General features: G+C 43.4%; 1 protein-coding gene across 10 annotated transcripts in view; it reads right to left on the bottom strand.

Moving 5' to 3' along the window:
• SUPT3H (SPT3 homolog, SAGA and STAGA complex component) overlaps positions 1-25065 on the bottom strand; it is a 434721-nt gene that overhangs the window by 201927 nt on the left and 207729 nt on the right. The gene's annotated exons all lie outside the window — the stretch shown is intronic.

The following is a 25065-nucleotide window of genomic DNA, read 5'->3' on the forward strand; positions in this document are numbered from 1 at the left end:
TCTTCTCTGTAGCATTTAGACCAAGGGTAGGCTATTATTTTGGCTGGTGGGATGCTTAATGCATTCTGGTGAGCTGCTGAGGGCCACAAGGGTTCACCCCTTGTCAAACTGCTAAGCCCTGCTCACTGGTCACTATCTTGGGACTGGAAGCCCTGCCCCTAAACCCTAACCTTTCCCACTTGCAATCCTTCCCCTTGCCCAGTAAGTACTCTTTTTGGGAGGGGAGTGTTGCTATCTTAGATCCAGAAGTCCCACCCTATCACTTGGTCCATGACATAAGAAGGCCCATCCACCCAACACCATATAATAGCTCAAAATAAAGTCTTACTCTTGTATATTGTGTGTGGAGGGGCAGAGGGGTGTATGCTGAGGAATGTGCAGTTGGGGGAGGAGCGGTGGGATGGGGTGTGTGCGTGGCGGGGGTAGCAGTAGAGTGACCACTCGTCCCTAATTGTGTGGGAGTCCTGGAATGGGAACATCAGATCCCAGTCCCAGGCTACATGACACCAGGACAGCATTCACTTCCCAAATTCACAGTATCCTGCAGGAATCTGGATTTGGGCAGCAGTGGGTTTCCCCTTGCAAGCTTGGGGCTCCTGGGAGTGGGACGTAAGGGGTGCCACGTGCATGTGCATCCCTGCACACAGTCAGAAATACAGCTGGACAGTGTAGGGAGCAGCTCCCTGCAGGCAAGTTAATGGGGGCATAGGGGAGACAGGGGGAGCAAACTAAGGCCCCCACAGTAAGGGAGAGAGTGGAGCAGGGGCTCAGGGTGCTGCCCAGCCACAGTGGTGCATGGAGCTTGGGGCTGGCATGGAGCCATGGGTGGCTTTTCCGGGGGGGGGGGGGGAGGCGGTTCCCACTGCTAAATGCACTCAGAGAAAGGGGCATGGCAAGGCACATGCCCCCCTGATTCATCCACGGGAGGGCAGGTACACATTGCCCGCTGTGGGCTCAGGGGTCCCCACCATGCTGCTCTCCCCGGGAGCTCTGCACTGGCCAGGCTGCCATGGTGAGGCATCCCCTGGTCGACCAGCAGCAGCAGGGGTGGTGGCAACATGGAGTTGTGCCTCCTATTGCTGCAGGGTGGACAGCGGGTGCATGGCTGGTGCAGGACTCCTGAGGGAAAAGCAGCAGGGTGGGGAGTCCCAAACCCACAGCAGGCAGCCCACTTCCATCCCTGCTCAACTCTGCTCCAGTCATGCTGCCAGCGCAGGCAGGAGGGCTGGAAGGGAAGAGAGGCGAGCACATGTTCCAGCTTTCCATTTTGAAAAGGTGGTCACCCTAGAGGTGGGGTGAGAGGAAGGGTGTGCGGGGGGTGTGTGGGCATGGCAGGATGTGGGTGTGGGTGGGTACGGTTGGGGCATGAGTGCTTGTGGGGTGGGTTGGGTGTGTGCATGTTGGGGGGCTGCCTGAATGCTAGATCCTGGGAGCAGGCTGGGGGTGGGTGGTGGGAGGGACGGAGGGGCAAGGGATGCATGCAGCAGAGCTTGCCCGGGCAGTGCAGATGCAGTCTGCATCCTCCCCGCCCCCCAGCCACTCCCTAGCGCTCCTCACGGGACTGAGCCCCACCTGCAGCACCTCCCACCCCACCTGCACTGGCCCCAAGCCCAATGCTCCTGGTGGCTCCACATTCCCGCTGGCTCTACACTCCTGCACTCCAGCTGACTCTGGCCTCGGCCTCATGCTCCTGCAGGCTCTGCACTCCCACTGGCTCTAATCTCATGATTTCAGCAACCCCAGCCCTGGCCAGCTCCAGCCCCATGCCCCTGTCATCTCTGCACTCCCGCCCTCCTGCCAACCCTGGCCCTGCACTTCTGCCAGACCTGCACTCCCGTTGGCCCCATCCCCGTGCTCCCACTGGCTCTGGCCCCATGCTCTGCACTTCTGGACACTGACTGCAGCTTCCCCCCCCCCCCCCAAAACTCACCGCTACTTCCCCTTCCTACCTGTTGCCCAAAGCGCTGCAGCAGGAACAGGAGCTGCTGGAGGTGGGGGGAGCCAAGCAGTTCCCTGGGCAGCAGCAGCCCCACCCCAAAGCTGCATGTGTTGGCTGGGGCTGAGGCTGGGGCCCTCAGGTGGGCAAGGATGGGAGCACAGCAGGCCAGATTCAATCAACTGGCAGGCCAGATCCAGCCCGTGGGCTGTATTTTGCCCACCCCTGATTTAGACCGTCTTTCCTGACGTGAAATGGGTTCAGGACAATTTACTAAAACTATCCAAGTCCTTCTTGAAGGGACGAAGCCAATAAACAGTAATGAGAAATCCCACAATTAGACCCTTCACTTGCAGATGCACACAATGATAAATTCCCTATGAAAGTATGAACAATATAGGGACAACAACTCTATCTGTTTTTCAGCGCAGCTGACCAGACTAATACCAAAGATGGCCCAGCATGCAAACAAGATCAGCTCCTGGCTGGCTGGCTGGCTGGCTGGCTGGCTGGAGCTGAATCTGAGCAAAGCAAAAGCCATGCTGGTGGGCAGAGGAAAATCCTTTTGAACAGTTCACAGCTACTGCACAGCCATCTTTGCTTATAGGTGAACACCCACAAAATTAATCATTAGTCACTGGATACAGGTTGTAGCCGTACTGGTCTGCAGGCAAAAGAACCAGACCCCGTGGCAGAGGGAAGCTGGCTAGAACAGCGGTGCTGAGCCCCCAGGACCATGTTATTCAGCTCTGAGGGCTCCCTATGTATCCAAAAATGTGGCAGCACCACTGCTCCCCTGTTGCCAAATTTCTAGGCCCGCAGGGAGCCCAGGACCTGAACACTAGATTGGGCACACAATCCCAGCGTACGGGGTTGTGTGGGAGCAATGCTGGGACCCAGGGCCCAATCCTAAATCATAGGGCCTAGAAGGGACTGTGCAGTCCCAATCCCAGCATATGGGGGGAACAGTGAGCCTCTAAGGCCCGATCCTGGCAAGCAGGGCCAAACATGCCCTGGTCCCAGGGTGCACAGACCAGGCAAGGCTACGCAGGGCCCTATCTGGGTGCATGGTGCCCAACTCTGGCACACAGGTCTCAATCCAGCCCGTGGACCGGCTCCACACCACTAGTGGACTTCAGCACTATTTTTAGGCACAAAACCTTGATTGCTTCAAAAAGCTCATCCACCTGTCACATGCTGCATCCCATCTCCTCAACAACAAAGGCTAATCATAAGCATGTCAAGCTGCCCTGTTCTCTCTCCTGGCTTCCTATCAATTCTGAATCAAGTTCTAGGTCTGTGCTCCAAGCCCAGGATACCCAAAAGACAACCTGAAGCCCTTGTCCAAAGACCACTCAAACTCCTCTGACATAATGAAACACTTCACAAGAAGGGTAATATGCGTCTTTATAAAGAACAAAATGATCAGCCTCTACACCAAATTGTGGCAATGAGTTCCACAAGCAAATTTACATACTGGGTGAAAAAAAATTCCTTAGGCTTGTTTTAATTTTGCTTCCTAATAGTTTTATTCTGTATCCCCTACTCCTAGTGCTTACTGAATAACAAATCCCCGTTTCATTTCTCGACCTCATCTTCTCTAATACATATGTCACCACATAACTTTATAAATGCATACAAACGCAACTCTCCCCAACCCCAATAAAACAAAAAACCCTAACAAAATAAAAGACCACTTCACTACACACACTTCTCTCCTTGGCAAAAAGATGACAGAATAAACAATATGTGGCAGATGTTAGTTCAGCTGCCTAATGCGCTACTGGAAGGAGCACAGATATCAAAGTGATGAGCGTGGTATAGGAATCTCTACAGAATAGGGTAAGACGAGGCCAGATGTGCCTCTGAATAAGGTAGTAGTGATAATGCCAAGTCAAAAAAATAACATCTGGAGTGCAGCAGCCTAAACTTACACTCAGCACATCAGCTGGAAATCATGGGCTAAGGCCATCAGCCTTGCTCATCTAAAAAGCTGTACTGCAAAGAAAACCTGGATGACGTCAGAGAACACAGAATGAACAGACAAAAATAAATGATAAATTAATTAACAACCTGTGCACATTTCCCCATCACATAAGGGGGACAGGATCCTCCTCGTCTTAGGTGACTAACATATTCCTGTCCACCTAGCATCAGAAGGCTGTAAACCCAGCCTCGCACAACCAAAATGGCATTTCCATGAGTCTAAGTAACTTACCATCTCTTGATTACACTAACACCATCCCAAGATTTCCTGAACAAAATAGAAAATTTATTGCATGGTTGCATGGCAGACAACTTAGAAGCAACTTGTTAACACTTCAACCACATAATACAGTGAATTGTGGAGCTATAAAATACGTAGCACTATTCAGCTCTTGCCTTTTTGAGTGCAGCCCCTTTAAGTTTAGGTTTAAAGGCTGAAGCGCTCTTGGAAGTCTACGTCCCTCCTCACTTTTCTTGGCTTATATTCTTCCCCTCACAAAACAGATGTGGAATTTTCTACCCTGTTATGATGTGCAAAACCATGGTCTACCACTACTTGGAAACAGTCACTTCACTACTACAAAACTTTACTAGTATCTTTTGGTCCAGAATATAAAGATATTAGAGCTAAGATCTAAAAAGTGCAGTTCATTCATCTCAAAATAATCAAGAGATTTATAAAAAAATAATGATTTCAGTGTAAGATTATCTGAAAACCATTGATCATTCTGCAAGCCTTGTTGGAAGGCTCTACTTTTGCCGCCCTCCCTAACTGCCTTCAGTGAGATTAGTAAGGTGGCTATTGCTTGGTGCAAAACTCATACAACCAGATGCAGGTCAAAAGGAAAAAGTAATTTAAATGACATAAAATGTTAGAAATGAAAGACAACTCTAATTAACGTTTGGGCCATCACTTGAGGGTCAAATGTTGTCTTAGTTACTCTCACTGATTTTTTATAGAAACATGCATACAGTACGATACTGTTCATTCTGAGTTAAAGTGGAACAATATGTCCCTATGGCCTCCTCTACATGTGCAGGTAAAAGCATGATGGGATCTAATGCATAATCCACACAATCGTGCTTCCTGCCATGCCGCACGTGCATGGCAGGAAGTATGATTGCAGGACTGTGCATTAGATCCTATTGCACCCTACTGCTAGCGCAGGGGGAGCCCAATGCCAAGCTCCTCCTGCACCAGAAAGAAACAAGCTCCCACACTTGGGAACCCCCTTAGTCGAGGGGGCTCCCAGCAGCAGGGGTGTCCCATGCACTCTTGGGGCTGGGGCCTGCAACAACTGCAATCTCCTAGCTTTGGGGGGTCTGTGAAACCCCTCAGCCTGAGAAATTGAGGGAGCCACACTCTCCCAGCCCTGAGGGTTTCATGCACCCCCAAGGCAGCCATGCTGCCAAGCTGCTGGGACCCACTGGGTCCTGGCACTCAGCATCCACAGCTGTGGGACTCAGGTGCCCATACTACCTGGACCAAGTCGGGTCTGAGGATGGCAGGACCCCCAGCTAGCGGGGCTCTTAGCTGCAGGGGAGATCCTGCTACGTGTGTAAATTAAAGCTTGATAGCAACCAGCTATAAAGCTAGTACACATTTTTTAGGTCTAACTTCATGCGGCAGCTGATCGCAGCTTTTTAGACATAATAGCTACTTTGCACATGTAGCTGGTCTTAAGGTAACTGCACAATTAACCAGTTAATTGTGCAATACTTGTAAAGTGTAGAGGGGACCTAAATGAATAGGATATGATGTAGCCTAGTGACGACAGGCATACCTCCACCTCGTGTAATACTTTGCGATTGTACCTATAAACTAGATTCAAGCATCCTTAAAAGGTGGATGTACCAGCTTTTCCTGACACATGCATTCTTTTTCAATGGGAATTATTTCCAACTTTACCTATGAGCAATAGCATTATTTCTATGAAACTAAAAATTGAAAGAAGTACGCAGTAGCATCTGCTTTCTTCTCTTCTGCTGAAACAGCCCTCACACCTCTTTGTGCTCTCCTCTTCAAATTCTAATGTTTTCAAGTTTGCATTCATGGCTAGACCAACAAAGAAAACATTCAAACAGTATCTCAAGTATGTGCATCATCACAGCTACATGCACTGCATCGCATCCATGTGTTACATTCTTTACATTTACCCTTTATCATCAGCCCATCTTGTTCATGTGGTTCTGGGGAACTCTTACATGTTTCTATAGCGTCTCTAATATCAGAACAACTCATCTCATTTATGAATGCCTAAGTAAAGAGCTACAAAATGCCTGATTATAATTCTGTTTACAAATTGTGCCGTTTTAATCTGCTCTGAAATACAGTTTTTTAAAATGAAGCTATTTGGATGGTCTGTCAATAAACATATAGAAAAATGAAGCACAGACAGATAGAGTTACATGGCATACATTAAATAACACAGAGCCAAACCATTTTGTTAGAGATTAGAATTCAGATACTTAAGCAACCTTATTTTGTAATAAAATATTAAGGAGGGTATAGACTGAAAGCATAAATTTACTGCATTTATATATTGATGTATTACATTTATACATATTTTATGCATATAACATAATTTATATGTGCTCTAATGCCTATGGAACTATGACATAGGTTAGCTTTTATTATACACTAACATTTTTTAATTTAAAACTGCTTGTCCAGTGCCAAGACCTAAAAGCAAGCAAACGGAGAAGAGATAAATGGCTGGTTACTAGCATGTTAAGAACTTGGACACACTGGATTATTGAAAAAAATACATGCTACTTTACTCAAGTTAATTCATTTTTTTTTCTGAAATTAAACAAACAAAAACAACAAAGAACAAAAAAACCCCTCTTTGTCCCTCCACTGATGCACAGATTTCTTACTGATGTAACAGAAAGGTCCATACGCGGCAGGTAAGCAGAGGAACAAGTGAATCAAGACTCTATGCACACTGGGGAATTTTGACCCAAACCTCTCTCCTCATTCAGATTTGCAGAAGAAGGTAATTAATTCAACCGCTGGAATTCTTTACATAACCATTAACTTAAACAGAAGGCAGGATAATTATGGACCTTATAGGCTCACTGGCTTAGAGATTGTAAAACTGGATGTGCCACCTGCTATAAAGGAAAAAAATCTTCTAGATACAAATGACATCAAAGATTGGGAGGGGAAGAAAAGAGAGAATCTCAGCTTCTTTTCACAGTTTTTCCCACGTTCTTTCTGCCAATTCCTTTCCCACACACAGAAAACTAGATATTGGCAAGGTGGTTTCAGCAAAAAGAAGTGAAAACCACCATCCATACCCACAGCCGCTTCCTCTTTTTCTGCAATATATACTGGAGTTTCAAGATGCTGAAAAAAATATCAAACCTGAAAAATCACCATTGACATTTTTATAGCATTTGTCTATTTTCTCTATTGCACTTCCCATTGATTTATACAATAAAACTCACTTGATGGCAAACTAAAGATTCTTTGCCCCCTCCTTCTTCCTGAAATAATGCGATAATGTGGACGTGAAAATAAACTAATGAACACTGAGAAGTTAATGTTTCCATGCCTTCCTTCGCTTGTGCTGTTGTGCTACCACATAGCAGAACAAGCAGTAGACTAAAACCAAGGAGAGATCTTTGCCAAACTTAGAGTTATGGAGAAGGTTAAAAGCAGAATACAAATCATTTGGTGTCCCTGCTCAGACGTTTAATGTTAATTTCTGAATTCCACAGCAAAGAGGCTTTTTTAATGGAGCATAAAAAGTACTTAAAAGAGCACTCTTATTGTTAAGAGTAAATCAGTATCCTACGAACCAAGCCAAAGCGTCAGAAACACCACAGAGGGGGGTCCTATAAAGACCTAAGGAGGAGGAATAAGCTACTTGCAATGCCCAGAAAGGTTCCAGGGATACCCAGATGTGATAAAAGAAGTGTCACATTTGTTGTGTACCAACCATTCTACCATCCACCCAACAAAGTAAGTCATCTTGGATTATTACTTCGTTTCATAGTTGCTTTAAAAATTGAAGGTTGGGTAGGACCAAATGATCGCTATAAACAACGAGATTTCATTGGAAGATAAACATAGCTGTGGTTTGAGGAAAGAAAAGACGGGCTCCAGTTGTCTCAATACTTACTTTCAGCTTCTGTTTCTATTCTATTTCTATCCGTGTCACGATCGCTCTACAGCTTATCACAAGGTGCGACTGTCCAAACCCACCTACTGCATGGCACATTAATGCTGAAGGTGCATTTTAATTAAGACGTTATATCAACCTCTGACATGAACATCAACTGCAATAAGTCCAGGACAGAAAGCCTGGGGCACCTACGCACATAGATAAAGTCTGTTTTCTGATACGCCTCTTTGGTTTTTGGAAGCCTGTAAATGTACAAAAAGCTACAGGCCAGATTTGGCACAAGATTAATGCAAAAACCCTCGTGCAGAGCCTTCCTAAGTGGCCAGACCACCAGGAGTGTAGACACTGCAGAGTAGAGCTGCTGCAACTTCCCCTCTGCAAGATTTGAAAAGCTGAGTGTGAGCAAGGCTAGCCAGAAAGATGGACAAGCCAGGGGGGCCCAGAGGCCACTCAGTCACCAGATCAACTCGGCTGTTGCTGTGACTAGTATCCCTGTGGAGTGCCAGTTGCAAGGAAGCTGCCCCAATGCACGTGGGATTTACCTACCTCCGCAATGCTGGTGAATCTGGTCTAACAGCAAGGGGCCATCAACACCATTTAAGCTGTTAAACGGATGTGTGAATAGACTTGACCTTGTTCCCCTCCTAAACACCTTAAATAAGCAAAACTAGGTTCTTTTCCATACACTGCAGAAATGCATATTTGCTGCTGCTGCCTACTGCCTTTCAGTATTACCGGCATCCCCCAGGAATCCCCAAACGTTTTTACTTTCCATGTACAGTATTTACTTGAACATAAGATGACCCTGAATATAAGATGGCCCCCCCCATAATTAGATTCTATACATGGAAAATGTATAAATTTGTTATAATTCTTCCAAGTACAGAATTTAAGTATTGAAGGGTCATCTTGAACCTCACTCCTCCTGCCCCCTCCTGTTCCTCTCTCACTGCTACAACAGGGAAGGCAGTGACAGGAAGGCCGGGGGGGGGGTGTGGCGTGGAGGTCAGGCAGCCCCCTTGTCTTCTACCCCACCTACTTCTTCCCCCTGCAGCTGTTCTGCCCCCTGCACCCCTCCCCACAACCGCTGTCCCTCCCCTTCCCCCTTCCTTACTGTCGGATGCTACCGGGACTGCTCGGTCCCACAGCATGGAAGCTCAGACCTTGCCTGGCCATGCAGCAGCAGCAGCGTTGCTGACCGGCTGGGCAGGGGAAGGAGTTTCAACATGCTCTGTGCCTAGGCAGGAGATGAGCTGCACCTGGCAGTGATGAGGAGGGAAGAAGCAGCTGCAAAGGGGAAGCGGAGGGAGGGGCAAGAGGTTTCCACGGATCTGACCCTGGCCCCAAGCCAGACTCAGGGCCAGTCACAGCCACAGCAGCCACCTGCTCCCCCTTCTGCTACATATGCAAATATAAGACAAGGGGTTTTTCCCCCCCACCCCATGCTGATTGGGGGTGAAGCCCAGTCTTCTATTCAAGTAAATACGGTATTTATCACATTATATTTATCGTCTATCTGTTGTCAGAATGGTCTGCGGTCACCTACCCAAAATGGAGAAGTTTTCCGACCTAGAGCCAACAAGGTTAAAAAAAAATGCAAAAAAAAATCTAAAAAGCCACAGAGATGCTTTCAGTAACAGGGCTACCCAACTGGTAAATTCAGAAGCTATTTGAAATGAGGCAGCACAAACAACAAAACCAAACCAAAAAGCAGCACCAACCACAGATGTAGTGGAAGGTGCGTGGCATACGTATGTCAAGTCGTCAAGCCAACTCCAACACCAGAAAACAAACACAAGTGATTACTCAAAGGCAAAACTGATAGGTACTCTGAGGTTAAGGAATCCCCACAATTTACCATCAGGATCTTTCTTGTTATGTTTTGGAGCAAGAAAAAAAAACAAAGACTAGAAGAGCAGATGTCAGAGGGTCTTCATTTTGGAGAGGATATGTAGACCACCGTCCTCATAGCTGTGCAAATTATGGAGGAGTGCTTCAGCCATATCTCCTATATGCCCATCTACATTCCCAATCCCATGACATGACCATTTGATAGCTCTTCCCCACCTCAGGAGTTTACCCTTGGGACCCTCCATCCTAGCATGTATTGTGACCACAATATCCTAATGTGGCCTCAGTGGGCAGCAAAAGAACAAAGATGGTAGTGCATGGTTTAATTCTGGAGAAGAAAAATCAATTTGGCCCTTTATTCTTGATGAAGACACTTAAGAGAGAGGCAGAGGACACAGAGAGTAAGGCTGGCTGGAAAGGGAAATTATATGCTTTAGAAAAAGTTCTGTTTAGCACAAAGCACACGAGTAAGGAAATGACATCAATACAATACAAGATGGTCCAATATATGAAAAAACCCACTTCACAAGCAAGACAAATCATGAACCGACCTCACCCTCAGATAAACGGGGAAAAGCATTAAGCAGTACTTCTTCATGGATGCCAGAGGTGAGTAGACCAAGCCTATAGTGCTCTTCTGCAGACTTTAAGCACAGGAGAATCCAGAATTTTTCCAAGGACTTAGCCATGTAGGTCCCAAATTTCCAGCAGGAGGACAGAAGCAGTAAAATTATTAAGAGAACAGATAACCGCCCCCCCCCCCCAAACACACACACATTCAGTTAAAGTGTGTACTTGGAATTATTTAGGTTGGTGACTTTAAGCCCCCTCTACAGATGCAGGTAAAGATGCAATGGGATCTAACGCGTGATTCACACAATCATCCCTGCTGCCATGCCACACACGCATGGCAGGAGGGTCAATTGTGGGACTGTGCATTAGATCCCGTCATGCCAATCCCAGGCTCTCTCTGAATCACCAAGAAACAAGCCCCCATGGCGGGTACCCCCTCAGTTGAAGGGACTCCCAGCCACAAGGGCACCTCACACAAGAGGCACTGGCAGGAAGCAGGCTCCAGTAGCTGAGAGCCCCACAACACCCAACTGAGGGGCTCCCAGCCATAGGGGTGTCCCAAGCACCCCAAGGACCAGAGGACTGCTATGGAGTGGTACCACCACACTGGACAATTGTGGCAGGAGTGATCCCCTTGCCCCGAGTGCTAAAAACTCCTGGGCCCGGAGAATCGCGGTGATCCTCTGGTCCCAACATTTTCCTGCACCCCCAGAGCAGGAAGGAATCACCCCTATGGTGATCCACCAGTCCCAGGGGTTTCTCCACAACCCACAGCCCTAGTGATCAAAGCAGCCAAAACCACTATGGCTCAGGAGTGCATGAAACCTCTGGATCCTGGAGATCAGGGCTGCTGTAATCCCTAGGGTTTGGGGTTGCATGAAAACCCCAGGCCCTGGGGATCACGGCTGCTGTAATTCCTAGGGCTTGGGAGTTTGTCACTGGGCATCTTGCACCCTTATGGCTGAAAGCCCCATCAGCAGGATTCCCACCTGCAGGGGAAACCCCGCTACATATGCAACTGAAAGCTCAACAGCACCGAGCTATAAAGTTAGTACATGTTTTTGAGGTCTAACTTTATAGCTGGTTGGAGCGTTTTATTGTCCAATAGCTACTTTACACGTGTAGCTAGTCTCCATATAACTGCATAATTAACCAGTTAATTGGGCAATACCTGTGATGTGTAGAGGGGGCCCTAGCTTGGTGATTTTCTGACACACTTGGAAAGACTTATCTTCTTAGCCCCACATTTTTACTGATCCATACAAGCGATGAAAAGCTGAAAAAATTCAGATGTTTCCTGAACTGCAGTGAGAACAATTCTGGCATTGCCCTGAATACCAAAGTGATCAATGAGTGAGATGGGTATGCAGCCAAAAGTCACGAACGTGTCATTATTTCTTGCTCTACCCTGACTCTGATGATGATGCCAAGCAGCTCCACAAATAAAGAAATGATGACCAGCTAGAAGTTTGGAGACAGCAGCTTCCACTTTCCTTGCTCCGAGGTGGAGAGAAGGTGACAAGATGCATGCTCTACATGAAGAAGAATAGTGGCTACTGGAATGAGAAAGGCAGAGGAAGAATTTTAGCAACAGTCCCTTAGAGCTGCATGGAAAAGGAGGCAGAGTTGGGATGCAGCCCTGAATCTACTGGAAATATTGGAACCTGCAATATACCTCCTCCAATGCTGCCGTGATAAAGAAAATTAAATAAAAAAAAACTGGTAATGTAAAGAAAAAAAAAAAACAATGAAAGGCAGCAGCAAACAGAAGGAGGTAAACTTTTAACATAAAAAATTACTGTAGAGGAATAAAACAAATCAGGGAGAAAAAAACAAAATATGAACACGATGGAAACAAGTGGCACCACTGGAAAAGAATGACAGAGACAAAAGGAGAAAGACCTAAATGAGGAATTGTGAAAAGAAAAAGGTTTTAAATTAGGGAATTTTATTTATTCACGTACCTATATCTAATTCTATTTTCCAGGCAGATGTCCCACAGTCCAAGAAAGAGGAATAGGATATGCCAGACTATTGCTGCCATGGGCATTTTTCCTTCATAATATTGTTGTTGGATATGTGACTTAGTAAGGGGGGAAATGTGTATGTTTAAATATAAATACCTGCTTTTGGAATTTCAATTCCTTAATTTGAGACAAATGGAATTATTTCAATATCTTTACACGCAAAAAGAATCTGCCAGCTTTGATTTATGCTTGCAAACTTGCATATTATGCTAATTAAGAAAAAAGCAAGGAAATAACCTGTCAAGTCATTCAGGACCTATTTACATGTTACTCATCAAGTCACTATAGCCACACTCAGCCTTTTACCCTGAAAAAAAAATAATAATGTGCCACCTCTACTGTAACCACGGATCTTTATTACACATTTGTGTTTTCATATTCAATATAGGATTGGGGTTAGCTTTCATAAGTTATGTTATATGTAGATCTTTAAGCAGATATGATGCAAGGAATGGCCTACGATTGCAGGTGTTAGCCATAGGATTTTTCTGCGACATTTTAGAAGACTTCTGCACGCGTCATTCATGATGAAAGCAGAGGCTCATCATCTGCAGCAATTAAAAATGTAGAGCTTACAAAACTGAATCTGCAAGCATGCAAGGGTATAACATAGAACACAGCTGAAGATAAAAGTATCACACACCGAAGGTTCAGGCAATGCAGTTAAACAACGCTAACTCACAATTAAAAGTTTGCTTCCTCTGGAATTTCCCAGGATTTAGTATGCATCAATGGTTACAGCTATTCATCTGGAGAATATCAAAATGAACATGCATTTTCCCTAATATGCCACCTGTTAGAGTCCTAGAATCTCCTTTGTCGCCTGCAAAGCCATGTTTTTCCATCTCTGATCCAACGGAAGAACTATTCAAAGGCATAACGAGACAGCTGGGAACCCGGGGCAGCAGGGCGCAGCTTCCAGGAGAAGCCTTGCCACCAGCATGACTGTATGGCTGTGGCAGCAGCTGCTATCCCCCCCCCACATCAGCACCACAGCCTGCTGCCCTGGTCGCCCCACCCTAGTTAAGCTATTGACTACACTTCATGTCCTCTGGACCCACATAGAGGAGTAGCATTGCCCAGGCCTTGGAAATTAAAACTCAATTATTTTATGTAAAGCAAAGCAATTTTGATTTAAGTGAAAATCTCAGTTCAGTTTTACCTGTGAATTTGCTACAAGTGCATGCATAAACAAAATACTATGTAGAAAGAAATACTTTACACACTCATTTTAAGTCCAGGTTTCAATTGCTTATCAATGGCTATATTTTAACTGGTCACTGTTGTACCCTTCCTCAGGCTGATCGTTTTTGAAAAGTATGGGGAAAAAACATTTGTCCATTTCCAGGAATTAGTTTGGAGGAAAACACGCAGTTTTGCCAATGTTCAAGTTGTTCTAATCTTTCTTTTAAGAGCTCTGGTGCCTGCAGAGCTTGAAGGAAGAAACTGAAAGTTAGCAACAAGTTACCATGATCCCCGGAGACTAGAGAGAGGCCATCTGTCTCATGAAAATCTATTCAGAACTGGTTGAGTTAAAAAAAAAACAGACTGAAAATTGTCATCTACATGTGTCCAATGGGGATTTTTAAAAATGTACTACCAGGCTGAGTCCCTGCCTACCACTGCTATTAGCTTTTCCCCTTAGGTCATTTTACAGAGGTCTATGCTCCATCAACAAAGACGCAGGGTTGCAACCAGGTCATGTCAATATGTTTCTACGTGATGGAATTTGTACAATAGGGCCCTTCTACTTGTGCAGCTAAAGGTGTGATGGGATCTAATTTGCGATCCACACAACCATGCCTCCTACTGTGCATTTTGTGCCATCCATCTATCTTTGACCCCCAGTCCAAATGCATTCACAGTTGATAGCCCTTTGACCCACATCTGAAATAAGGCCTCAACTCACACCTCTGCATCCGTAGTGAAACACCATTACACCTCTGCCGCCATGTCTCCTAGAGGTGTTTGCCTCTTATCAATTATCATCTGTTTTAAAATAACAGCTAGGCACCACTAAAGGGTAGTTGCCCATCAAGCCAAGCACTATGCAAGGAAGGAACAAGTACTAGCAATGGCAGTGGTAATACGCCACCTAACAATCCAACCCAACTTTAAAAGGAAACAGTAGTATTTGCCCATAACAAAGTTTACGCGTTTTTACCAGCTTGCCAAAAATCAAAAGTCAAGCTATTCCCACGCTGACAAAAACTCAGTGACACCTCTGTGTATCAAAAATAATTTGAGGAACAGAGAGAATGTTTTTTTCAAAAACGTGGTCCGTTTCTTCTACTAAGTCCCATACCTATTCCAGAAAACACAGTATATTCCATTGCAGGAAGGAGAGAAGAGCAAAGATAATATTGTCGTTTATTCATAGATCGTTAGGGGCTGGAAGGGACCTTGCAAATCACTGGGTCCAGCAGTTCACAGTTGAGTTGATACTGTGAGTTGAGTTGAGGTGATAACACAGTTGAGTTGAGCTGATTAACTAATTATAATTAATGAACTTTGCTCTCAGTATTCATAAACAACACAATCCAGAAGATGCACATTCACAATACTGTACAGAATAGTAGCAAATCCTTGAAACATAGTAAATGAGTGACTGTACACGCTCATCTCAAGAACAAACACTCAGAACTAGAGACATACCTCCAATTCAACGTCTGCTCCGACTACTTCAAGAGCTTTTAAAACCCCACAACCCTCTAGAAATATTTAACTTTCTTCAGGTAACAGCCACTGGACCACACTTCACAGGAGCATTTTCAGACTCCTGAACCTTGGCACTAAAGTATGACTGCACAAAGAATTCAATTCAACTACATGTAAGTACAGACACAACGATAAAAAACAAAAAAACAAAAAAAAAAAATCAGATTTCTAAAAAGGGTAATTAAAAATGAAACAATCCTGAATAAAGCAGTATATACTTTTGTTATTTCTTTGGTACATTTTAATGCATTTTCTCCATGTTCAGTGAGCTGCTTATATTGCTGTGTTTAAAAAGTATTTCCCACACAAAATGTTGACACTAAATTAGGCCCTACTATCATGTATATACCAAAACTACCAAAATACTGAAGAAATCTAGAAGTCCAACAAAAAGTCAAGTCTCTAGCTGCTTTTGAAAGTTTTCCCCAAATTATCTCTATGCACGTGGTCCCTTTCTATTTAATCAGGTGATTTTGATAATATGCTACAGGTTTATCATCTCTATTTGTTAACAGGTGTGATTTTGTAATATGGCTAAATGTTGCACTTATGTGCTTTAGAAAGCTTCACATTTAAGGAATAAAAATAGACTTGATCCTGGTTTTACTTATACCAGCATAAATAAGGTACAACTAGCAACGGACTTCCCTATCATGAAGCTGAAGTGAGTGAGATCAGACTCAAAACCATTGTATACAAAACTGTAACATTTCCAGTTAAGTGTTTAAAACATAAATTAATGGTACAACTCCTTAGGACTGCCAAAAGGAAAATATATAATTTACTCCAGTTGTATAATATAATATGTTCCATTTGCTCATTCACAAAGGGCTTCAGTTTGATCAGGAAATAAATGAGACAATTGTCTTTCTAAAGCATGCAGACTGGACTGTGATCAGTCATTTCTGTTCTCTGTAAAGTAAGGAAAAAGTTCATTTCCAGTCTCAACAATACCCCAAATACAAATAGACTTTAACAAGCCCCAAAGAGATGAGTTTTCAGTTTGCTCTCAGGAGACTAGGATGAAAAAATGAGGAGGAGAGGAAGAAGTCAAAACATAATTCCACTGTATATATACACATTGCAAGTGTTAACCGAATGTGGAAATCCCTAGCTATTTTCAATCTAAATTAAAACCACAAGACAATTTAAACTCATCTGCATGCTACAAAACACAAGCTGGGATGAATGCTTTATGTTAATCTTTAAAGGAAGGATTATATTAGTTTTGTAATGATTTGAAATATTCTCTTTTGATTTTTTGTTCAAAGTATAGTTGGATGCTCCTTGCTTTACAAGTTCATTTCTGAATTATCTGAATAAGATTCTATGGGAATTATCAGCAATAAAGAAAAATAATACCTGGGTCTTATACAGAACTTCTCTTCAGTAGATTTCCAAGTACTTTACCAAGGTCCTCCTTATCATTATCCATATTTTATAGTTGGGGAAACTGAGGCATGAAAGATGTAAAGAGCTTGCTAAGGGTCAGCCTGTGCCTGATTCAGGAGTAAAAACCCATGTTGCCTGGTCTCAGTCATATGCTCTACTAACATCAGCTGAGACTGTCCCCCCCACCCCATGTTCCCAATAGTTAGAGGCAAATACTTGAAACAAATGGGCGCCAATAATTAGACTGAAATCTACAGTTGGGGAACTACATAAAACATGTTTTTTTAAAAGTACTGAACAGCTGAGTACTTTTTAAAGTACTGAGCAGCTCCCATGTATGTCAAGGAAAACTTGTTGGGTCCTCAGTAATTTTAGAAGTCACGGGAAGACGGTAGATTCATCTTCGCAACACCTGTATCAAATAGTTATCATTGCATTTATTTTAATGTTGGTGAAACAGCCACAGAGAGGTGAAGTAATATGCCGTAGGCTATACATGGCAAGTTCGTGGCACAGCTGTGACTCAGGCTTTCCTCAGTTAACTGGAGCACGCAGACGCCTAAATAAAAAAAATTAAATAGCCTTCAAATTAACCACCAGTTAGTCCCCATTACCATGAGCTTGCTGTGAAAGTAAAGGTGCATTCACAAGCAGAGCATACAGAACGGATCAGTCTGAGGAGCAGAAACATGTCAATTCAAATACAGAGTATTAGCTTCAAATTATTAGCTGTAACTTCAGACCGCACAGTGGGGATACAATAGCCAACGCTTTCTCAGGGCCAAATTCTACACTATTATGTATCAGTTTCCACAGTTGTAAGTTACCTCTAAAAACAAAGCTTTTCTTTAAAAAGAAAAAAAAGACACCCCCCCCAAAAATCAATTATTTTGTTACTAGAGGCTACTCAGTATGCACCCATAGACTAAGAAATTCAAATTCCTGAGACGAAATCCTTTCAGGAACGTCAGAATAGTCTCGTATCAATGCTGCGCTCCCTTCCTGCTTTCAAACGGAATGCTTCGACGTTTAAAAATGTTATAACCCACAATAATCTGTTCCAGGCACCAATGAAAAGGGAGGAAAAAAAATTACAGAAGTCAAGATGTCGCCTGGAAGCACTTTATGGCAAACATTATAAAGATAACACAGAGCAGAGAAGCCCTGGTTCAATCCATTATAAATAACTCATTCTTCTTAAAATCACAAAAATGTATTTATAGTTAAAAACTCTTACATGTTTTTTCCTTAGAAGACTTCATTTAAGTACAATTTGGCAGAATTTTTGGAACAAGAAGAGAAGAGTTTTAAAAAATATTGATGTTTTAAAGCTACCCTAGTTTTGATCTATTTGCTACGAAAACAAAAGCTGGGAGTTTGGAGGATGACCACATCCGTGTCCATTAGTTATACTTTGGTTTCTGACTTTGCCCCAAAAAGTACTCTCCAACAGATATATTCAATACTAACACTGAGTCATCATGAAGACAATTAATTCCTCATGAAAAAGTAAGGATTCTTTTCTGCAAATTTGTTATTTCTTCTGTATCAAAAGAAGGCTAGCAACATTAATCTTATTAAGTGTAAAAATCTAGAACACATACTGCAAGATCAAACGCTCAGACGTTAGGCAGTTCAAAATGTTAGGTTTCCACATAAAACATTAATTTAAGTATATTGTAGAGCTGGTTATACTTGCAATTTCCATTCTGCAGAAAATTCTACATTTCAGAATTTCCGTAGACCAAAAGGTGGGGGTCAGTGAAACGATTTCTCAAAAGTCTGGTTTTGGAAAAAATTGAACAATTTTAGTGAAGTGCTTCATTTCAGCTTTATCATTTGGACTTGTGTAAACCATCATGGTCTACCTGAGCTTATCACACCAGTGTGATTAAGGCCCACCACCTTCTGTGGTTCACAGACCAAAAGGGGAAAAAAAGGTAGCTAGTATTCACTTCCCGTTGCCTGCCTCTACACCCAAGCAAAGACCCCGCCACAGCTGGGTCCACTAGAAGTGGCTTTTGGCACAAGTCCAGAGCAAGGCTTGCACTGTTGTTGCTGGACCCAAAGCAAGATGCTTTATCCTCTGCCACCGTGTCCTGTACAGTGCATCTCAGGACCTTTAATAACAGTACTTTCCTAATCTTTGCACATTATCTTGCAACCAAACACAACAATGTCTATACTGAAGGATAAAAACAAAACTGAAAATAAAAGTAGGCAATGTTTCCATTGTGTTACTACAGAGCTGACATAAAATTGGCAGGGTCCAAAAAGAGGGTCCCAAATTCTGAAGATAACAGTGTGAAGATGGGTCGCTGGTCCTGCCCAGGCCCCCGAGTGAACAGCCCTCAGTGAAGGATGTAGGCATTCTGCAGAGAGTAAGTTTCTTGGGGCACACCCAGGGACGCACTAAGGCAACTATATTACATCTGCATAGGCAGGCAGCACGCATCGGGCAGGTGCAGATGCTCATAGCAATGGACCTTTGACCTATCGTGACCCTTTGACTGTGCAGACTTGCCCAAAGTCTACAGAAGGTAATGCCCCAATGACACAAAGATTAAATACTTTTAAAAACATACACTTAAGTGAACACACATGCAACCAAATCTAGTCTCAAGCAAAATGTGCACTTAGTGGGTTTAAGGTCAAGTACCTCCTATGCATAAATGTACTTTTATCCTCTCTCACCAATTTCATAAATTGGAGAGTTTTACAGGAGTGAAAAACCCACCCCCAGGAATTGTATTATTTTAATTTTATAAACATGCATATATTCACATAAATATAAACATGCATTTATATTTAATTTTATAAAGTGATATTGATAACTGCATTAATGTCATCATAATTTACATGACCAACAGCAGTTCTAGTAGTAACAGCAACATTTAAGAGCAAGATTTTTGTGGTCACAACAGAAGAAATTATTCAACATTCGCCTAAATCTGCTGCAGCTAAACCACTATCAGTAGATGCCCAAGAGTAAGCAGTCTATACAGTTTATCACACTGTTGAAATGGGAAGTAAATCAACCTTACACACCCTCTTGACTGCACCCAAGGGTGGATCTGGAGGGAGTTCAGTGGTACAGTGACTCTTCTTTTGGCCCATGCTGCAGAAGCAGCAGCAGCCAGGGACTTTTAAGTCTTCAAAGCAAATATGATTCCCCTGCCCACCACTATGCTCAGTGGCACCTCACCTCCCCTCCCGTCCTCCCAACCATGCACCACCTCTGCTGCTGTCCCCTCTCCTGCTAACCTAGTGGCAGGGGGAGCTCCAGAGCCTCCCACCCTGCTGCAGAAGCAGACTCAGACAGGGACAACAGCAATGGTGGCAGGCAGATTCCCCCTCCCTGCATCGCCTCCCAGGGTGTTTGCCACCTTCCCAACAGGAGGTGCAGAGGGGAACACACCCATTGCTGACACTGTCCCAAACTAAGCCCAGCTCCCTGTACAGCTGCACCCCACAGTCCCAGCTAGAGTTGAGCAGGAGCAATCAGGACAGTGGTAGGGCATGGGGCTGCCCTTCTGTACCCAGAGGTGCAAGAAAGGACAAGGGGCAGAATGGGAGGAAGGTTATGCTGAACACATAGGGGAAGGAAGGGGGTGCCAAGGGTACAGGGAGTGGGGGCGAGAGTCTTACCTGATTCAGGGACTTAACACTATGAAAACAGTAGCTAGGGATTTTTTTATTTTTTTTTTTTTGGTCTCCCGTCACCAATGGGGCGGGAGGAGGCTGTGAGTAAGGGGAATACAACCCTCCCTGTAGCACAGGTCACTGCTCCCATACCCCACTTTTTTTTTAAATCCTGGATTTGCTTATAATGGTATCTACAAACTTTTGCTTTTCTTCTAACACCTCAGGTCCTGTTACAATAGTCACAATGAAGTCCCCTCGTGTAAACAGAGCCATGTTCAAGGACCCTCCAAGATGTATACACCTATTTTATATGGAGCATTCTGCAATGCTGGGAGGAGGCTAAAAACATCTTTACCTGACTCTTTTGGATGGACTAACCTGCCAAACCATGCAGACCTAGGATCGCTATTTATATCACCTCAGATAGAAAGTCAGTGGGATCAGCACCACGGTCCTGCTCTTCATACGAATTCCCCTATTAAGACCAGAATGACAACCCTGTTGGTGTGTAGTCCAATGACGGAGGCTACTTAGGGCAGTACTGCCATGATATGCTGCACCCACCTACCCATTGACACAGAGGAACAGAGGGATTTTTCTTTCTCCGTCCTTGACTTTCCTTGGCCTAAGCATTTCCCATCCTCCAGGGACAATCTGAATTAAGCTATGAAAAGTGGAGCTTTTCATTCACTGAAGCACGTGCTACATACTAAAAAACAGAAGTGTTAAGTAATTAATGTTTCCATTCATTCTGCAGCAGCTAAAATGCCTCTCATTCCTTTTCTTTCCACCTCTGCAACTGGAGCCAAAGATGCTTTGCCTTTGAACAGAGAGGAATAGGCAGGAGGCAACACAGCAGTACTCTTAATTTCTCTTGTTGCCACTGAGAGTCAGACAACAGCTTCCTAAGGTATTAGCAGGTATTTTTTTTAAAGGCTGGCTCCACTTCTGTCTAGGCACAGCAATTACCTCTTAGAACACCAGCCTGGCATCAGAGTACACAGACAACAGTACTCATAATGGAGTGATTTCTGTGGTTTGCATTAAGCTCTGCTTCCTTGAAAATGTGTGGCATCATTCCAGAGTTTATTTAGCATCCAATTCTCTTGGGTATACCATATAAGTTTATTGTTTATCATTTCCCTAGGAAGTCTACGGAGGTCAAGACAAAAGCAAGTGGGTGACAATTTACAGGAATGTTCCAGGGCACGTAGTAAGACATATGTGGTTGGGACAGTTGCAGCAGTCCTTGGAGCACTTTACCGGTGGTCCATGGAGATCTGGCTGGTAGCAGGGTGCTGGCTCTACTTGTTTCCAACTCCTGTATTATATTTAATGTATTTTTAGCTTCCCTTAATATTTTCCTAATATTACTTTTCCATGTAAGCAATTAGTGTGGTTGCCAAAGATGGCAAAAGGAATGTGATTCAGTTGCCAGCAGGAGAGGAGGTGCTTCTTAAAACTAAATGAAAGAAGAGGTGATCAAAATGAAATTCTTCTTATGGTTCACATCCAGACAGGTTTGAGAGCCCCAATCTTATCTCCATATTTTTCCCTATTCATTCTAAATATGTTCTTTGGTTTTGCTCGGAAAGTTTGGCTGCCTTGTTGATCACCATTACTGAACACAGGAGAAAAGCGGGGGTGAGGGGGGTGTTGCATTCCTTGGTTTCCTGCCATAATATACAATGGGGTGAAAAAAGCTTCAAGACTTACTCTTTCCTGGCTAGGTCTATGGCAGTCGCTGGACAGAAAGGTGATATACGCATAAGCTTTAATTGGGATTAAAAAAAAAAGGATGGTTGATATTGGCTTGATCTTTTTCGGGTGTATTAAACATTCATAAATCATAGACTTGCAAGTGAAACTGAAAATCACTGATGATGTAACAGAAGAATGCTTGCAAAGCTGGATCATCCACCTAGGACAAGAAACTAATGATGGAGAAAATCAAATATAGCTTTCCATTCTTATGCTTACAGGCCTAAATATTTTAGGACAACTGATTTGTTCAAGGAAAACTTCTGAAAGCTTATTGTTGCAAACCATACCAGACTCACCACTTGGGAATTTCCTTCTAGTACCAAATATGTAAGATCTAAATATTCTTATATATACCCAAAATTTTCCAGATAATCTATAACTACTTATTGTATATTTATTTTTATTTTGCCTGAAATCAAACCAGAAGAAATACATTAAATCAGCTGGAAGCAACTATAAAAAAAATAGAGCAGGACTACACAAGATATGGAGAGTCCACAGAAGCATTTGTGAAACAAAGAGCAAACGCTGTTGCTTTGTCACAAAACTTCTGATTCCACAATGGTTGCAACAGCGTAAGGAAGAGAAGAATTCAGCCCATAAGTGATACATATATGCAATGCTAAATATATTTATAGCAAAACTAAGTACTCAAAAGAGTTAAGAAATCCACAAATTAAAGTTGCTTGTATAACCCTAATTTGCCCCCTTATACATATCCATATTTCATTCAGTACATTGAGGAGATTATGCTCATTTATTGGGCAGTTGCTCAGTATTTTCTTTTCCACTTGTTGTTCAGCATGGTTTAATACCCCAGTTAAAGCATAGTATTCAAACTCTCCTTATTAATTTTCTTGACAAATTCTTTTCATGGCACTTGTAACTATAGCGTGCCTTCCAAAGGTAACTTTATTTCCATGACATGCCTATAAAATTATTGACATCACTAAGGAAAAAACAGATCCAGGTCAAAAGCCTTCACTGATCTTAGATGCCCAATGTGAGAAACCAAGGACTTGAGTTTTCCAGAATAATGCCCTGTATTCTGGAACCATATCTATTTGTTCCATCAACTTCAGCTGCGGAGATGAGTGCTTGGCATTTTCCAAATCGGACCTCAGGTCACAAGACAGGTCCCTTGAAAACAAGAACCACATAGCTACAGACTAAAGCTGGTTAGAATGGCTTGACCAAATGGATTTTTTTTTTAATTTTTTTTGCTGTACAATTCCAACTTACTGAAATCCAAACATGTTGTATTTCAATTCATGCACATGCACAAAGCCTCTCCCTCCCACCCCCATTTCAAAATGGACAATGAAAGTAGATATGATAGTAACCAGGGATGTGCGAGACCCGGGCTTGTTTTTGTACTGCCCACTGTAGAAGAACTTGCAGCACCTTGTACCTCCTAAAGTGAGAGTGGTAACAGTTTCCCTTAAATAAAAGATACTCTCCCATAGAGCTTTTTTCTAAGATTTCATTAAAAATCCTTTTTGGCCTCCTGCAAGCCTGATTTACATCCTGGCCTACTGTTGACGTTCGTTGAACCCTTTTCTCATCCGAAGTGCGTATTCTCTATTCCCCTATGTTTCAAAGTTACAGTAAGGTGGTCATAATGTGACTTATACTTTATGGGAAATCTAGCAGGAGAGCTACTTTGACTGGTGAAGCTGAAGCCCGAGCCAGGACACCACGGTGAATCCCTACCTGATGCATGGGAGGCTGGGCTGTGGCATGTCCTCTCACTCCCTTTGACCAGAGGGAGGAGTCCACCACAGCAGAGATGGACTGCTTCTGACAAAACCCCCAAGAATCATATCTATTCTATTTCCCACTTTTACAGGACCACAAGCTCTATAAAAAGAAATCTAAGGGATCCAGAAGTGTTCAAGGACTACCATGCCTTCATACGGAGGGGCTAAAGAGGGTTCTTGGTCTCATTTGGCAAGGTATTATCTTGGCCTTGGAACGATTGACCAGATCATCCATTCTTCTTCAAAGCCCAAGTCTCTCTCTCTCATTCACTCCCTCACACATACCTGAAGTGCATGCATATGAAAAAAATCATAGACCTCAGGGGCCCACTCAACCTCCAAAGGGTTGCCATTTCTCCATTCAGTAGAGACAAATATAATATATACACAACAGGACACATTAAAGATAAATAATAAGTGTGCTATCTATATAGGCTAACTGGGAGGAACTGTAGCCTACCCTCACTGGACAGTCATAAAAAATTTTCTTAAGAAAAAATGTATTCTCAGAAATATAACCATACTAGTATTTTCTCTCTCCTTTTGCAACTTTCCCCCCACTATTTGGTCCAAAAAGGCAGATGCCATAACAAAACCCTACAGAAAACCCTACTATATCAATATAGAAGGAAATACAAACCGTAAGGAAAGTCATTTTGGGTGATCACACTGTGCAATCATGAGCCTGCTTTGTATGTACAGGAAATTCTCATGAGTTTTCTTAATGAAAAAGTCACTAAAAAAAGATTTGCTGTAAATATCTTGTGAGCCATGACAAAGTACCTTATAAAATATAACCATTCATAAACAGCCCAGCTTCTGGAATTAAAACACTGACACTTTCTATTAAAAGGTGCTTAGTCACAGTTCACTAAATATTTACAACGAATCATTTATTCTCTAATTTCATTGACTTTACTGTAGTTAGCCGAAGTCAAGAAAACTTCCTGCATATGTGCGAATTCCTTGTGCATGCAAACCGCAGCTTGCAAAGTCAATTTTTATGAAGCAAAAAGATTTGCACATTATACAACCATGTCCTCCTCTCCCATAGAGTCTATGGGCAAACATATGTTTGGGCTTCCAGGCTAGAGACAGACATTCAAAAAGCCTGAGCCTGAACTGATTCAATCTTTGCGGGTTAGTCTAACCTGACTAGCTGGAACTGGTTCGAAACTGGACCGACGTTCTCCCTGGACTGAGGAAATTCAGGCACATGCCTGCAGTGGCTCAGGCTAGAAGCCGAGGGGGCACTCGAGCAGCCCTTCTTTCCTTCCTGC

Source organism: Alligator mississippiensis, chromosome 1, assembly GCF_030867095.1.
Source record: "Alligator mississippiensis isolate rAllMis1 chromosome 1, rAllMis1, whole genome shotgun sequence".
Lineage (NCBI taxonomy): Eukaryota > Metazoa > Chordata > Crocodylia > Alligatoridae > Alligator > Alligator mississippiensis.